The 17,605-nt window shown below is 45.0% G+C and overlaps 1 protein-coding gene across 1 annotated transcript in view; it reads right to left on the bottom strand.

Moving 5' to 3' along the window:
* LOC124787980 (netrin-3-like) overlaps window positions 1-17,605 on the bottom strand; it is a 433,009-nt gene that overhangs the window by 338,982 nt on the left and 76,422 nt on the right. The gene's annotated exons all lie outside the window — the stretch shown is intronic.

The raw sequence follows: 17,605 nt of genomic DNA, 5'->3' as shown, positions 1-17,605 counted from the left end.
TCACGAAGGATGCAGACACTCATAAAACAAGGAAGGAAGGCGGTTTAAGGTGCGTGGGTTCTCCTATCCCTCTCATTCCTGTCTTCTGCATACGCATTTCCATCGGCGCACGACAGCAGACTCACGCTGTTGTCATAGTATCCTTTCTGAAGCGTCTTTTCGTTCCTGTAGCATCATCAACTAACGACTGTTAACTAACTGAAGTCTATTCCTAATATGGTGTATGTGCCAATAGGACACATGGTTCACGCAGCTGCCGCCTACACAGCTCACTAATGTTCAACAATGAAGTTCTTGCTGCTCTTTCGGTACTGTATTGTTGTCGGAACTCAAACACCGGCGAGCGAGTGCTGAAGTAAACACGCCATTTGACCTGACGCATCTCATTTTTGCCGATTTCTGCCGATTGAGGACTGAGGACTTGAATGAGGCGCGACTGTGGAGTAAGCAAGCAAAAACGATATAGAAGATAGGTAGTTCGTTTGTGCTTTCGGTCAATACTTTTGCTGCTCGCGGGATTCAGTTGGTACGACCTACTGTGAAAATAAAAAATAATCGAAGAATAAACCTTCCATGGCTGGATAATAGTATAAAGGGTGATCAAAATGCTTCCGTTCGAAAAGGGGGGAAATTAATGTTCTTGCTTCTGTTGCAGTTGATCCGCAAGTTAGCTACCGCGCAATCGCACGAGGAGGCGGAATGAGTCAAGCAAGCGTTCTACGCATTCTCCATTGACATGGATCCCATCCTATCACATCTTTTTCCATCACGAGCTGCATGGAAATGATTATGAGAATCGTGCTAATTTCTTCACATGGACATTGAGACAGGATACTCCAGACTTGACAAGTATCTTGTTTAGTGATGATGCCTCACTTACAAATCATGGCCAGGTAAATCACCGAACATGCACTATTGGCCTGTTGACAGCCCCCGTTTGCTTAGTGAGGTGCAACGTCAGCGTCCATGGAGCGTAAACGTGTGGTGTGGGATAGTGAACCATCAGATTATGGGCCTGTTTTTCATAGATGGGGTACTAAACGCGCACAAACATTACAGTCTCCTAACAGGCTGATAGAAGACGTTGCTCTGCAGACTAGGAGGAACCTGTGGTACCAACATGATGGTGGTACAATCCATAGTGTACGAAGTACTACAGCACATCTTTACAATTGTTTCCAAATTTTTGGATTGAACGCAGAGGACCTGTACCTTGGCCATCCCGTTCCCTGGATTTGACGCCTGTAGACCTTTCTCATTAGGGACAGATGAAGGAAGCTGTCTGCAAGGACATACTGAACTACGCCCGATGACCCACGACGACGTATTACTGCAGCCTGCTTGCACATCTCCTCTGAAATGCTAGCACTTGTGCAGCAGTTGTTCCATACCAGAATGGAAGCGTGCACTGCCGCTGCCGGTGGTCATCTGAACACAACCTGTGACGGTAAAATGGTTCGAATGGCTCTGAGCACTATAGGACTTAACATTTTAGGTCATCAGTCCCCTAGAACTTAGAACTACTTAAACCTAACTAACCTAAGAACATCACACACATCCATGCCCGAGGCAGGAATCGAACCAGCGACCGTAGCAGTCACGCGGTTCCGAATTGAAGCGCCTAGAACCGCTCGGCCACCACGGCCGGCTGTGACGGTCAGTTTGTCTCGTTAGTGGTCAGAATCCACATAACTAGCGTATGCACTTGGGTTGCTCTTTAGCGGGTGCTACTGCAGGTATTGTAGAAGTGTCAATTGGAAACTTCTCCAGATACCTCGTAAAAGACTCGCATTAGAATCCTGCAACAAACACCACTGACATTCTAATTTACCCTACTTTAATTTTGTTAATGTGAATAGGCATTGATCTATTTTAAAAATGCACTTTTGCACAAAAGTACAATTTGTAAGCATTATTATTGTAGAATCCTCGTCGCCACTGTAGAATCTTGTACTGCAGGGAAGCAAGGGAAAGAATGTTGTTATGAGTGGCCGGTATCCTCTTTCTATAAGACAAATGCACACGTGGATTATTACGGTTCTTTATTTACATGAACATTTACTCAACTTGAATAGAGTATATGTCCCGATCCTGACATATGCAACAGAAAGCTGGGTTATGAAAGGAAGAGAGGAAAGCAAAGTACAAGCAAGTGAGACGAAATTCTTGAGAAACAGTATTGGAGTGACAAAGATAGACAGGTTAAGAAATGAGAGGATCAGAGAGTTAATGAAGGTGGAACCATTACAGGAGGAGATAGAGAAATCAAAGTTGAGAGAGAGAGAAAGTTAAGAGAATGAAGGAGAAGAGGATACCCAGGAGGAAACACGAGATGAAACTAGAAGGAAAAAGACTAAAGAGGAAGACCGAAAGACATATGGCTGAAAGGAGTAGAGGAATGCAACGAGAAGAAAAGAGAAGACTGGACAAAGGTGAAGAAAGAGAGATGGTGGGAAGACAGAAGACGATGGAGAAACCTATGTTCCATACAGACCCAGCCAGAGACTGGAAACTGTCCAAGAAGATGATGATGACGATGATGATGATACAGTGCATGTCTTATGGTACAAGCTCATCCACAATAGTCCTCTTGCAGTTAATATCGGTAATCTTGCAATTAAAACCTTTGGTCTCACAATGGTCACTAATCTAGTTGCTATGTACTGTCGTAGCCTGTGACTCGCTCTTCGAATGTACTGACAGACGCCAACTGAATGAGTGAATCACGCCCTTCGGACAGCAGCGGCGACCTAAATGCATGCTGTCAAGAGGACGTTGGCGGTCTGTTGCTTGCAGGTGTGTCTCTGGCCTCTCTCGTGATACACGTGCTTGATCCTGTGTCTAGTTATTTATCTTCGCGCTTCATCTTTGCCGACGGCTGTGCTGGCGACAGCTTCAGAATTACAATGTGTTTATTGGCTAACAATACGAGCCACTGACTACTGATACATTCTGTGAAAATCGCACATCAATAGCACTTTCCATTCCCGCAATATATGCAGTATAAGTTTTTGGTGATACACACTGTGTATACGCACCGGAGTAGCGGTACGTTGCATGTGAGCTGCAGCAACGCCCTCAGATGATAACTTTTTAATTGCCTCTTCTTATACTACGGAAATTGTCAGTTGTCGTGCCTACAGTCAGCTATACTCTGTTCTCCTTCGCGCAAACAAATGTACTCCATTGGCCATTGAAATTGCTACTCCACGAAGATGACGTGCTACGGACGCGAAATTTAAACGACAGGAAGACGTTGCTGTGATATGCAAAAGATTAGCTTTTCAGAGCATTCACACAAGGTTGGCGCCCGTGGCGACACCTAAAACGTGCTGACATGAGGAAAGTTTCCAACCGATTTCTCATACACAAACAGCAGTTGACCGGCGTTGCCTGGTGAAACGTTGTTGTGATGCCTCGTGTAAGGAGGAGACATGCGTACCATCACGTTTCCGACTTTGATAAAGGTCGGATTGAAGCCCATCGCGATTGCGGTTTATCGTATCGCGGCATTGCTGCTCGCGTTGGTCGAGATCCAATGACTGTTAGCAGAATATGGAATCGGTGGGTTTAGGAGGGTAATACGGAACGCCGTGCTGGATCCCAACGGCGTCGTATCACTAGCAGTCGAGATGACAGGCATCTTATCCGCATGGCTGTAACGGATCGTGTAGCCACGTCTCGATCCGTGAGTCAACAGCTGGGGATGTTTGCAAGACAACAACCATGTGCACGAACAGTTCGACGACGCTTGCAGCAACATGGACTATCATGTCGGAGACCGTGGCTGCGGTTACCCTTGACGCTGCATCAAAGACAGGAGCGCCTGCGATGGTGTACTCAACGACGAACCTGTGTGCACGAATGCCAAAACGTCATGTTTTCGGATGAATCTGTTTACAACATCATGATGGTGGCATCCGTGTTTGGCGACATCGCGATGAACACACATTGGAAGCGTGTATTCGTCATCGCCATAATGGCGTATCACCGGGCGTGATGGTATGGAGTGCCATTGGTTACACGTCTCGGTCATCTCTTGTTCACATCGACGGCACTTTGAACAGTAGACGCTACATTTCAGATGTGTTACGACCCGTTGCTCTACCCTTCATTCGATCCGTGCGAAACCCTACATTTCAGCAGGATAATGCACGACCGCATGTTGCAGGTCCTGTTACGGGCCTTTCTGGATACAGAAAATGTTCGACTGCTGCCCTGGCCAGCACATTCTCCAGATCTCTCACCAATTAAAAACGTCTGGTCAATGGTGGCCGAGCAACTGACTCGTCAGAATACGCCAGTCACTACTCTTGGTGAACTGTGGTATCGTGTTGAAGCTGCATGGGCAGCTGTACCTTTACACGCCATCCAAGCTCCGTTTGACTCAATTCCCAGGCGTATGAAGGCCGTTATTACGGCCAGAGGTGGTTGTTCTGGGTACTGATTTCTCTGGATCTATGCACCCAAATTGCGTGAAAATGTAATCACACGTCAGTTCTAGTATAATATATTTGTCCAATGAATACCCGTTATTATCTGCATTTCTTATTGGTGTAGCAATTTTAATGGCCAGTAGTGTATGTTCTGCAGTTGCTCATTGGCTGCACTGCTCAAGCATGTGGTGATGTTAAACCAGTGCAAATAGATCTTACATACGTACAGGTATTTTGCTGTTATTCTACCACGAATGAAGCATTGACTAGCGGGAAAGCGTCGGAAGTCTTAAGTTTCTTTACTTAACACTATGCTCAACGTTTAATCGATTTAGTTCTTCTTGTATCAAATCTTCAGTTTTATTCCCCTACTTACGAAATTACAAATTTTGCTAAGTCTGGTTGGTTGGTTGGTTGATTTGTGGGAGGGGACAAACAGTAAGGTCATCGGTGCCATCGGATTATGGAAGGATATGATAGGAAGTCGCCGCGCCCTTTGAAAGGAGCCATCCCGGCATTTGCTTGAAGCGATTTAGCGACATCACGGAAAAAGTTCAAGGCAATTGTAAAATGCGTTTTAGACAGGTACGTGCCGAGTGAAAGTGTGAGGGACGGGAAAAACGCACAGTAGTTCAACAACAACGTTAGGAAACTACTGCGAAAGCAAAGAGAGCTTCACTGCTAGTTTAAACGCAGCCAAAACCTCTCAGACAAACAGAAGCTAAACGATGTCAAAGTTAGCGTAAGGAGGGCTATGCGTGAAGCGTTCAGTGGATTCGAAAGTAAAATTCTATGTACCGATTTGACAGAAAATCCTAGGAAGTTCTGGTCTTACGTTAAACCAGTAACTGGCTCGAAACAGCGTATCCAAATACTCCGGGATGATGATGGCACTGAAACAGATGATGACACGCGTAAAGCTGAAATACTAAACACGTTTTTCCAAAGCTGTTTCACAGAGGAAGACCGCACTGCAGTTCCTTCTCTAAATCCTCGCACAAACGTAAACATGGCTCACATCGAAATAAGTGTCCAAGGAATAGAAAAGCAAATGGAATCACTCAAGAGGAAAGTCCACTGGACCTGATGGGATACCAATTCGATTCTACACAGAGTACGCGAAAGAACTTGCCCCCCTTCTAACAGCCGTGTACTGCAAGTCTCTAGAGGAACGGAAGGTTCCAAATGATTGGAAAAGAGCACAGGTAGTCCCAGTCTTCAAGAAGGATCGTCGAGCAGATGCGCAAAACTATAGACCTATATCTCTGACGTCGATCTGGTGTAGAATTTTAGAACACGTTTTTTGCTCGCATATCATGTCATTTCTGGAAACCCAGAATCTACTCTGTAGGAATCAACATGGATTCCGGAAACAGCGATCGTGTGAGACCCAACTCGCTTTATTTGTTCATGAGACCCAGAAAATATTAAATACAGGCTCCCAGGTAGATGCTATTTTCCTTGGCTTCCGGAAGGCGTTCGATACAGTCCCGCACTGTCGCCTGATAAACAAAGTAAGAGTCTACAGAATTTCATAGCAGCTATGTGGCTGGATTGAAGAGTTTTTAGCAAACAGAACACAGCATGTTGTTCTCAATGGACAGACGTCTACAAACGTTAAAGTAACCTCTGGCGTGCCACAGGGGAGTGCTATGGGACCATTGCTTTTCACAATATATATAAATGACCTAGTAGATAATGTCGGAAGTTCCATGCGGCTTTTCGCTGATGATGCTGTAGTATACAGAGAAATTACAGCATTAGAAAATTGTAGCGAAATGCAGGAAGATCTGCAGCGGATAGGCACTTGGTGCAGGGAGTGGCAACTGACCCTTAACATAGACAAATGTAATGTATTGCGAATACATAGAAAGAAGGATTCTTTATTGTATGATTATATGATAGCGGAAGAAACACTGGTAGCAGTTATTTCTGTAAAATTTCTGGGTAGTATGCGTGCGAAACGATTTGAAGTGGAATGGCTATATAAAATTAATTGTTGGTAAGGCGGGTGCCAGGTTGAGATTCATTGGGAGAGTCCTTAGAAAATGTAGTCCATCAACAAAGGAGGTGGCTTACGAAACACTCGTTCGAACTATACTTGAGTATTGCTCATCAGTGTGGGATCCGTACCAGATCGGGTTGACGGAGAGATAGAGAAGATCCAAAGAAGAGCGGCGTGTTTCGTCACAGGGTTATTTGGCAACTGTGGAAGCGTTACGGAGGTGTTTAACAAACTCAGGTGGCAGACTCTGCAAGAGAGGTGCTCTGCATCGCGGTGTAGCTTGCTGTGCAGGTTTCGAGAGGGTGCGTTTCTGGATGAGGTATGGAATATATTGCTTCCTCCTACTTATACCTCCTGAGGAGATCACGAACGTCAAATTAGAGAGATTCGAGCCCGCACGGAGGCTTTCCGGTAGTCATTCTTCCCGCGAACCATACGCGATTGGACCAGAAAAGGGAGGTAATGACAGTGGCACGTTAAGTGCCCTCCGCCACACACCGTTGGGTGGCTTGCGGAGTATAAATGTAGATGTAGAAAACCTAAATCAGGATGGCGGGACAGGGGTTTGAGTCGTCGTCCTCCCGAATGCGAGTCCAGTGTGCTAACCACTGCGCCACCTCACTCGATGTCTGCGTGGAGTGTTTGTTTCAGTGGGTAGGGGCAGCTTTGACAGACCTGTAAGAAGCGCAGGATTATCTCGGTACGGCCCGGCACGTCTGCAGAAGTAGGAATCATGGCAGACAGCACGGTTCTAGGTATTCGCAGGCACCTGTTAACGCCCGAGTCCCTCTTCGAGCTCGAAGCGCCGCTATGCTTGCGCGCGTTGATCTGGATCCCAGCAGGTGGTCATAACAAAGGAAATTGGCTCTATAGTCCGCCGGGAACGCGGTCACATCTGAACGGTTCTGAGACGGCGCGTCCATTGTCGGCGGGTTTCTCGGAAACGTCTGTACAGAGGCAGGCAGACTCGGGGCGCAGATATACCACAAGGCGGGGCGGAGCGGCGCCTCCGGTCCGGTGGCGGCGAAATTCATCGCGCCAGCCGGCGGCCGGAGGGAATGTGGCTTCCGGCGAGCGCCGATGCCAGACGGCGGGCCTTAATTAAGGAGCAGCACAATGTTATCTGAGGCCGGCCCGGGCTGCTGGCCACTGGCTTCGTCCGGCAGCCACTCGAGCTGTGCTGTGTCTGCACCCTCTCCAGCCGTCGGACCGCGCGCGCCGTGATGCGAATCTGCCCCAATAACTGGAAATCTCATTACGCCTCGCGCGCAGGCAACCCGCAACCCGCCGCCCGCCGACTCTGTGATCGTCCCGGTGAACCCGTCTCGCTGCGGCTGGCCAGAGCGAAGCGACAGTGGCCGCGCCGGTTTTATCTCGCGCGCGCTCAGCTGTACGCGTCGTAGCGACTGCGACAACTGGAACTCACTTCCCCTTCGTCTCCCGTCAATCAGACACATCTGTTTTTCGAGTACGAGGGAGTGGCATTGCGGTCTACAGCCATACTGGCGTCCAAAATTAAAACAACAAAGCAGTATTTCCCCGTTCTGTATCTAAGTCACGATATAATCATACAAACTGTCAACAGATGTCCGTACGATCGTGTTCTGCACCGAAGGTGGCATTCCTATCAACGGACAACCACGTCAACGATGACGTCAGGACACCCATCAAACGCAGTAGTGTCTGCCGGGTATTCCCTCAGCCACAGTTGCTGTACACACAGTCACAGACGGTGCAGTATGGCACAGAGAAGATGTCTAACACACTCTCTGCGTTCGAGAACCGAAGGAAGAATGGAAGTAGGACAGTCGCAAAGTTGTGTGGCCCATTGGCTTAATATGAATCGTTCTGTTGTTTCTCAGATGTGACGACAGTTTATACAGACCGAAACTGCATCCCGAAGACAAGGGCAGGTCCAACAGTTTGAGACATCAGGAAGAAATAACCTTTGTTTGGCTGTAAGGGCACGACGGTACCGCCTTAGTACTGCACGGAAACTGGCATCAGACAGTGTTGTATCGAGGCAAATCGGGTACAGAAGGCTTCGTCAGAGTGGCCTCTATTGCCGAAGAACTATTGTATGTGTACCTATGACGTGTCTTCACAGAAGGGAACGTTTGGAGCGCAGTCGTCAACATGTCACCTGGACAGTCGTACAGTGAGTCAATGTCCTTCTGACAGATGAATCCCGATTTGGTCTGGAGAGTGATTCTCCACGGATTCGCTTCTGGAGGGAACGTGGAAAACGATTTCGGGAACCAAACACTGTGAAAAGAGACTGATATCGAGGAGGGTCCCTAATGGTGTGGACAGCGATTGTGTTAACCACACGAACACCTCTTCACGAAATTTTACGGGTGAATCGGCAAGGTTTAACTGCCGTCAGGTATCGTGACAAGATCTTGGGATCTCATGTGCGGTTGTTGCGAGGTGCTGCGGGCCCAGACTTCGTACTGATGGACGATAATGGTCGACCTCGTAAAGCACGGATGGTTGATGTTTTCTTGGAAACGGAAGATATTGTACCCATGGCGTGGTCTGCTCGATCTTCCGATTCGAATCCCATGGAGCACATCTGGGATGCGAGTTGCATTACGACAGCATCCACCAACAACTGTCCAAGACTTTTGAATAGCTCTGCAGGCGGAACGGGCGTTATTGCCTCGATGACGTCATTCACAGCATACCCTGTCGTTGTCATGCCTGTAATGCTGCCAGAAGTGGTCATACCCTACACTGAGTCCATTAACCAGTTGTCAGAATGTGTTTGTGTGCAAATCTGTTAAGGGGAGTTGGACGTCAAAGGGCCGACCTGGAGCAGGAGAGGCACCACAGGACATTTTATTTTCTACTGTCTATACTTTTACAAATAAATTCATAAAACTTTGTCAGCATGACCAGGAAGGATTCAGGATTCACACTCATAACAGTGGAAGTGCAAAAACATAACAAAATAATTTTTTTTTTAGATATGAAATTTCATCATTTTTTCACTTACTGTTGGCTACATTTGTTGCTATAGGTACATTTTTCTTCACAAGTAAGAGAGATTCTTTGATGAATTTTGCACAGCATACAAAACATACTTACAGGTGTATGGAACTCTAGAATTTTCCAAATCTATTAAAAATTGTGATAAAAATTGAGATAATTAACCACAAAATTTGATTTTTTTTCTAAACATCAAGTTTATATCGTAACAGCTCATTCATTTTTTCATAAATTAAATAGACTCTAGAGTTTCAGACACCTGTAAGTATGGTTTGTATGCTGTGCAAAATTCATCGAACAGTCTCTCTTACTTATGAAGAAAAGTGTACCTATAGCAGCAAATGCAGCCAATAGTAAGTGAAAAAATGATGAAATTTCACATGTAAAAAAATTGTTTTGTTATGTTTTTGAACTTCCGCTGCTACGAGTGTGAATCCTGAATCCTTCCTGGTCATGCTGACAAAGTTTTATGAATTTACTTGTAAAAGTATAGACAGTGGAAATTAAAATGTCCTGTGGTGCCTCTCCTGCTCCAAGTCGGCCCGTTTGACGTCCTACCCCCCTTAAGTAGGAAAAAAAATGAACATTTTTGTCTACCGTTATGCATGCTTTGGTTGTTTACGTCGTGTATTCTTTACATTGTTTCTAGTTCATTATCACCTGTGTATACTATTTTGTGGCAAGATGAACGCAACCTTGCAAAATTTCCGTTTGTTGCTTTAATTTTGGACACCAGTGTACGTTCTTGCTTCCGGAAGGATACTGGACCTATTTTTTACGATGTTACACTGCCTGTGTTGTTAAGAAGAACGATACAGTGTTCCTTCGGACACGCATGCATTTATCTATTGATATTGGGCAGTGACACTCTATTAAAATGTCCTCCCCTGCGCGGGAATTACATAATGTGTGTACGAGAACAGGTCGTGATGCAGTATCGACGACATGTGGGAGTTTGGGTCTGACAGTGAATCGTGTACGGATAGCGAAAGCAGTTAAAGCGACCGCTCGCGTTAAGCGAGAAATCCAGGTTCGATTTCAGGGCTGTCACAAACTTTCATTGTCTGCACTCCCTTATACAGCTGGTGGTTGTTCGTATTCGCAACTGCGAATACATTTCATGTAATTTGTTTTTAGATAGGTTCCACCTTGAGCAAACGCAACTTTTTTCATTTTTTTACTTTAGACATGTTTCGCTGATGTTACAGCATTTTCAGGTGTTTTTATTTCTTTCCATCAAAGAACAGGAAAAATTGATTTTTACTGTTGGTGCATGTAGAATTTAAGTTTTAAGTAAAGCGTACACATACGGAGACTGCCTCAGAAGCACAATGGTTGGCGTCGCTGCCTTCGATGCGGGACCCGAGTCCGTTCCCCAGTACCTCCGTAGATTTTTTCTGAGGTAGGGTGGTCTGGGACGGGACCTATTCAGCCTCCTGAGGCTCAATGCAGAGCTGCTGGGGTAAAGAAAGAACGGCACGATCAGGATTCATCTATTGGCACTAACGCCTGGAGATGATGACGAGCTGATTGAGATATAGCGTGTCCTAGTAATCACAAACCAAAATACGTGACAATTATTTTTCTTTGCTTACCTGGTATTTAAAAAGCAAAGACTCTTATTTACCAATCTATGAATACCAATGTACTGGGTGATCAAAAAGTCAGTATAGATTTGAAAACTTAATAAACCACGGAATGATGTAGATAGAGAGGTAAAAATTGACACACATGCTTGGAATGACATAGGGTTTTATTAGAACAAAAAAAGTTCACAAAATGTCCGACAGATGGCGCTGGACAGCAAAACGTCAGTGACTGCGCATGAGAATCGTGTATAAAAGGAGCTGTAATGAGAGAGAGAATCCGATGAGCCAGCAGTCGCAGCATGTTCACGTTACCTGAAAAGGCACTTTTAGTGAAGCTGTATTATCAGAATGCGGAATTTGCTACTTCAGCGTTACGATCCCATCGCCATAGGAAGGGGATTCGAACGGGTAAAGGTCCGTTGACAATTGCAGCTGCGGCGAGAATGATTTCGAAGTTCGAAGCCACGATTGTTTAGACGATAGACCCCGTAGTGGCCGACCGAGCACAAGGCGTAATGCTGCTGAGACAGTTCAGGAAGAAATGGAGACTGTAGCGGGTTCGTCTATGCACGGGGATATCAGCGCTCGTGCAGTCGCACGTCGCACCGGCATTCCATACACTACTGTTTGGTTGGCACTTAGGCGTACCCTCCGATGCTATCCGTACAAAATCCATCGGCATCATGAATTGTTACCTGGCGAATTAGTGAAGCGGAGGGCATTTGCGGTGTGGGCGTTTCAAAAGATGGCGGAAGATGACGATTGGTTGAGTAACGTGCTGTGGAACGACGAAGCTCATTTCACGCTCCGAGGGTCTGTCAACGCCCACAACTGCAGAATTTGGGCCTTTTTTCCTCGAGGAAATGCGTGATTCTGGTTTTGTAACTGCTACCGTGACGGGTGAGAGGTACGCCGATATGTTAGAGAATCGCATCATCCCCAGCCTGGCTGATAAACACCAGCTGGAACGTACGATGTTTATGCAGGGTGGCGCTCCACCCCATATTGCTAGACGCGTGGAAGATCTCTGGCGCGCGTCGTTTGGTGATGATCGTGTGCTCAGCCGCCACTTTCGTCATGCTTGGCCTCCCAGGTCCCCAGACCTCAGTCCGTGCGATTATTGGCTTTGGGGTTACCTGAAGTCACATGTGTATCGTGATCGACCGACATCTCTAGGGATGCTGAAGGACAACATCCGACGCCAATGCCTCACCGTAACTCCGGACATGCTTTACAGTGCTGTTCACAACATTATTCCTCGACTACAGCTATTGTTGAGGAATGATGTTGGACATTTTGAGCATTTCCTGTAAAGAACATCATGTTAGCTTTGTCTTACTTTGTTATGCTAATTATTGCTATTCTTATCAGATGAAGCGCCATCTGTCGGACATTTTTTGAACTTTTGTATCTTTTTGGTTCTAATAAAAACCCCGTGTCATTCCAAGCATGTGTGTCAATTTGTACCTCTCTATCTACATTATTCCGTGATTTAATCAGTTTTCAAGTTTATGCTGACTTTTTGATCACCCAGTATATTACTAATCTCAAGAGCCTGAGAGGCTAACTATTTGTTACATTATTTTGTTTTAACAAGCCAATGTTTTACATTATTCTATTACTTCCGTACTTACTTTCCTTTGGCTGTCTTCTCATTGTGGAACCAACATGTAAGTTAAGTGTACACCTTGCTGCTTAAGGAATAATAAGTTAACATTTATTGTGTAACTGTGCTTAATTTCGTAGTATTAAGTGACATATCTTACTTCCATTATCGCCGGCCGCTGTGGCCGAGTGGTTTTAGGCGCTTCAGTCCGGAACCGCGCTGCTGCTACGGTCGCAGGTTCGAATAATGCCCCGGGCACGGATGTGTGTGATGTCCTCCTCAGATGTTACGTCACATGGTGCTTAGAGCCATTTGAACTTCCATTATCCGAATAACATTTACCGGATTACACACGTTATTTGTGACCTTCAGAGGCTATTTTCAAAGGGCTGGAGCCGGATTCTTCAGTTTCAGTTTTGCTCTTTCGTTAATGAATCAGTTAATAGAGAAAGAACTTATCTTCGGCAATATCGAAGTCCGATTAAATCAATTTCTTCATATTTTTCAGTGTAAGAGTTTATTAAACTTTCACGGTCGAGAGTCTCTGAAGAATGACGACAGACAACCAAACGCACTGGCCTGAAACATCCTTTTTATGGCGATGAGAATAATTATTACAGATTTTTTTATCATTTCAGGTCATTAAACATTTCTTGTGAAAGGCATCTATGCAGTCTGTAAGAATAAAAGGCAATCCATTGTCATTGGATTGTGCCATCGTGACGCGTCACACAACTTTTAAATCATTCGCATTTTACAAAGTCGCTTAGCTGGAGGACTTTCCCCTTTGAAGAAGTTTGTCTATCGAGAGGGCACTTTTGAATGTGTGACCTGATCATAGATCGTTCCTCTTACTACCTTATAGGCAGCAGTCGGCCAGTCGGAACAGATATAAAACATAATCACAATGAAATGAACACCCATAGCTGTTTACAGGCGTTGACATACGTCAACGGGGACAGATGAAAATGTGTGCCCCGACCGGGACTCGAACCCGGGATCTCCTGCTTAGTATAAAACATTATCTTAAGTCGTGGTGTTATCATTATTCACAAACTGAAAAAAAAAGGAATTAACACATTCTGTGGCTAGGCAACTTAAGAGAAAAAAATTATTTATGTCGAAAACTACATCTGGAATACTAAACTGTTGTGGTTTACATTATTTACTCTGTGTGTGTGTGTGTGTGTGTGTGTGTGTGTGTATGTGAGATATATATATATATATATATATATATATAGAGAGAGAGAGAGAGAGAGAGAGAGAGATATATATATATATATTTAACATTCCAGGCATAATTTTCGATGTAAATAAGTTTTTCTCTCTTAAGTCCTCTATGGTTGCAGATGAAAAACTATACAGCATGTTGGAACAAGATATATATTTTGCTTGTTTCCGGTTTATGAGTACTTTGCTCTAAAACTGAAATTCTGTATGTACAGAAAGTAAACAGGAATTTATTTGATATAAAAAAAAATAAAAAAGACTCACTGAAGGTTCTGTAACTGCACCGAAACATGTCTGGGCAAATAAGAAGGGGAATTGCGTTTCCTCAAGGTGGAACCTTGACGAACACAAATTTAGTCGTATAGTAAACACATCCACAAATGTGAGCACCAACCTCAAGATGGATATCGGAGTAATTTCTGCCACATTCCCATAGTTTTCATACAAAAACAGAATGACGTGGGGACGTCGTTTAACAGCTATTCATTACCTGTTCACAGATCAGGATTTGGAGTCGTTCTTTAGTGAAATATGTCTATTTTAGCTGCAGTTGTGTCCACAGACAAAACAAATTTTACGAATGTCGATAACCTGCCGAATTGCCTCTCGTTACTGGAACTGACATAGCCTCTTATTTTCTGTTCTGCATTGCAGTACAGTTTCTTCTGTGTACTCATTTTTAAGTGTATAGTACAGCCAGTCAGAAGTACATATTTATATCACCTTATTAAAATGCAGTGGACTGTCTATATTTTAAAATAATCAACATCACAATATTTAAACCGGAATTTATCCATGTTATGTGAAATTAGCTAAGGTCAACAACTGTATTATTAATTTATGAGATGATTCTAACCACTTCAGTCACTTTTTACTGAAAATTTAAGAACACAATGCGTTTCCGCAGCATGTCGCCATTATCAGGTGTATTACCATTACATATACATTGATCTGAAATGTGATAAGGACTATTTGTAGGGTTTGCCAGTGAGGTGCCATCATCAATGCGTTAATCTCTTTGTCACATCCAGAAAATAATACTAATTACACTATATATTAATGCACACTTAACTGTAAAGCACCTGATGATAGCAGCATGCTGCCAAAACGCGTCGTACTAATAAACACAAGTAAAAAGTGACTGAAGCAGTAAAATTACTTCATAAATCACAAAACAATGTTTCCTTAATAGTAGTGACGTAAGGTACCATCTCCAAGCATAAGAGCGTACCTGCTGCACATCTTCAATTGGACGAACAACACAGAAATTGGACAACAGCTAAATGGTAAATGTAGCGTGGCTCAACGATTCATGATTGCATCTTTTCAAAAATGGTTCAAATGGCTCTGAGCACTATGGGACTTAACTCCTAAGGTCATCAGTCCCCTAGAACTTAGTACTACTTAAACCTAACTAACCTAAGGACATCACACACATCCATGCCCGAGGCAGGATTCGAACCTGCGACCGTAGCGATTGCATCTTTTCAAATGATATAACGCATCAAGTGCGCTGGCGGCTCGATCGTAAACCCACTGGAGCAAGTAGTTCAGACAGGCGACGGTTCTGTGATGTCTGGTAGATGATGTTCGTATCATGACTTGAGCTCACCCATTCAGGATACCGTGAATGCGAACCAGCATGTTTATTTCAACATCGTCTGTGACCAGATTTGCCTTTACTTCTACACCTTCGTGGCACGAATTCCCTTCCAAGACGACGACAGTATTATGCACATAGCTGAATGCAACTTTCCTTGTTCGACGAACTCGCAGGCACCCTATTGCTGCTGACTGGTTAGCTAAATCATCCGCTCTTAATCTCGCAGAAAAATGTGGCACTACTTGCAGCAGTGGGTGAACTGGGCATGGGACAGCTGAAGAAACTTGTTATATCTTTTTGCGCCGAAATGAGGCCATCATTAAACATAGAGGCAGTATTAGCGTGATGTCAACAGCAGTCGACAAATTTATTTGTGTTACATGGTTATATTTCCAATCATTTCCATACACAACGCTGTTCCTTTTCGGATAACACGGACTACATCCAGGCTACAGCCTCTACTACGGCGTTACACAGCACATCGGTAAGAGTATCCTGAAGCTCCTACGTAATGTGGAATTGACTACTAAACGTTGCGAGAGGCGGATCCGCCAGTATAAAAGGATGTAGTGAAGACTGTTTTGTCAATAGAGATGCAGTAATTGCAGAATGGGCAGCAGAGCTGAGTGACTTCGAACGTGCACTAGTCACCTGATGGCCCCTCAGTGACAAATGCATCAGGGACATTTCAACCCTTCTGAATCTGCCCAAGCTGACTTCGAACGTGGATTAGTTACTGGATGGCACCTTGTATTGTATTGTATTGTATTGTATTGTATTGAACTGGGGACCTAGAAACGACAGAGAGGCTTCGTCCCCGCTGTAGCCTTCAGTAGTTCACAGCCCAAGAACAGGCTACAGCAGTCCACTCACCCCACCGCCGCCCCACACCGAACCCAGGGTTATTGTGCGTTTCGGCCCCCAGTGAACCCCCCATGGAACGTCTCACACCAAACGAGTGTAACCCCAAATGTTTGCGTGGTAGAGTAATTATGGTGTGTGTGTACGAGGAGACTGTTTGCGCAGCAATCGCCGACATAGTGTAACTGAGGCGGAATAAGGGCAACCAGCCCGCATTCGCCGATGCAGATGGAAAACCGTCTTAAAAACCAACCACAGACTGGCCGGCACACCGGACCTCAACACTAATCCGTTGGGCGTATTCGTGCCGGGGAACGGCACGCCTTCCCGCCCGGAAAGCAGTGCGTTAGACCACACGGCTAACCGAGCGGGCGGATGGCACCTTACTTAGTAACAAATGCATCAGGTAAATTTCAGTCGTTCTAAATTTGCCCAGGCTGACGGCCAGTGAAGTGACTGTGAAGTACAAGCATGAATCACACTTACATCACAACCAGGAAAATCTCATGTACTGACAGACAGGGACCGTCAACCATTATGGAGGGTGGTTATACAAAATCACAAGAATTCACCGGAAGGAATCACCTGCGAGTTCCGGTGTGCTACCAGCAGTATAGTTAGCATGATGACTGTGCCTAGGGGGTTAAATATAATGGAGTAAAATGGTCGAGTAGCCTGTTTTTTTTTAATTAGTTTTTATCTTATGGGACCAAACTACTGGGGTCATCGGTCCCTAAGCTTACACACTGCTCAGTCTAACTTATACTAACTTAACGCTAAGGACAATACACACATCCATGCCCAAGGGAGGACTCGAACCTCGACGGGGCGAGTCGCGCCAACCGAGGAAGACGCCCTAGACCGCGCGAAACGTGCAAGACGCCCCAGACCGCACGGCTACCCAGCGCGGCGAGTAGCCTGTCACAAGTCACACATACTGAAGTCAATGCTAAGCAAACGCTCGAGATGCTCTAAAGAGCAACGCCACTGGACAATGGATGACCAGAAAAGTGTGATTTGGAGCAATAAATCACATTGTACCCTGTGGTAATCCTATGGAACTATATAAATTTGGTGAATGCCTGGAGGACGTTACCTAGCATTTGTAGTGCCAACAGTAAAATGTGGAGGAAGTGGTTCTATGGTATGGAGGTGTTTTTCGTGGTTCGGGTGTGGTCTCCTTATCGTGCTGAAGGAAATGGTAAAAATGAAAGGTTATGATCACGTTGTACAGAATTGTATATTGTGTAACCTCGAGGAACAGTTCGGAGAAGATGACAGGTT

This window comes from Schistocerca piceifrons, chromosome 3 (genome assembly GCF_021461385.2).
Source record: "Schistocerca piceifrons isolate TAMUIC-IGC-003096 chromosome 3, iqSchPice1.1, whole genome shotgun sequence".
NCBI classification, from domain to species: domain Eukaryota; kingdom Metazoa; phylum Arthropoda; class Insecta; order Orthoptera; family Acrididae; genus Schistocerca; species Schistocerca piceifrons.
Note: the sequence above shows the minus strand (reverse complement) of the source record. Positions and strands in the feature narration are given on the sequence as shown.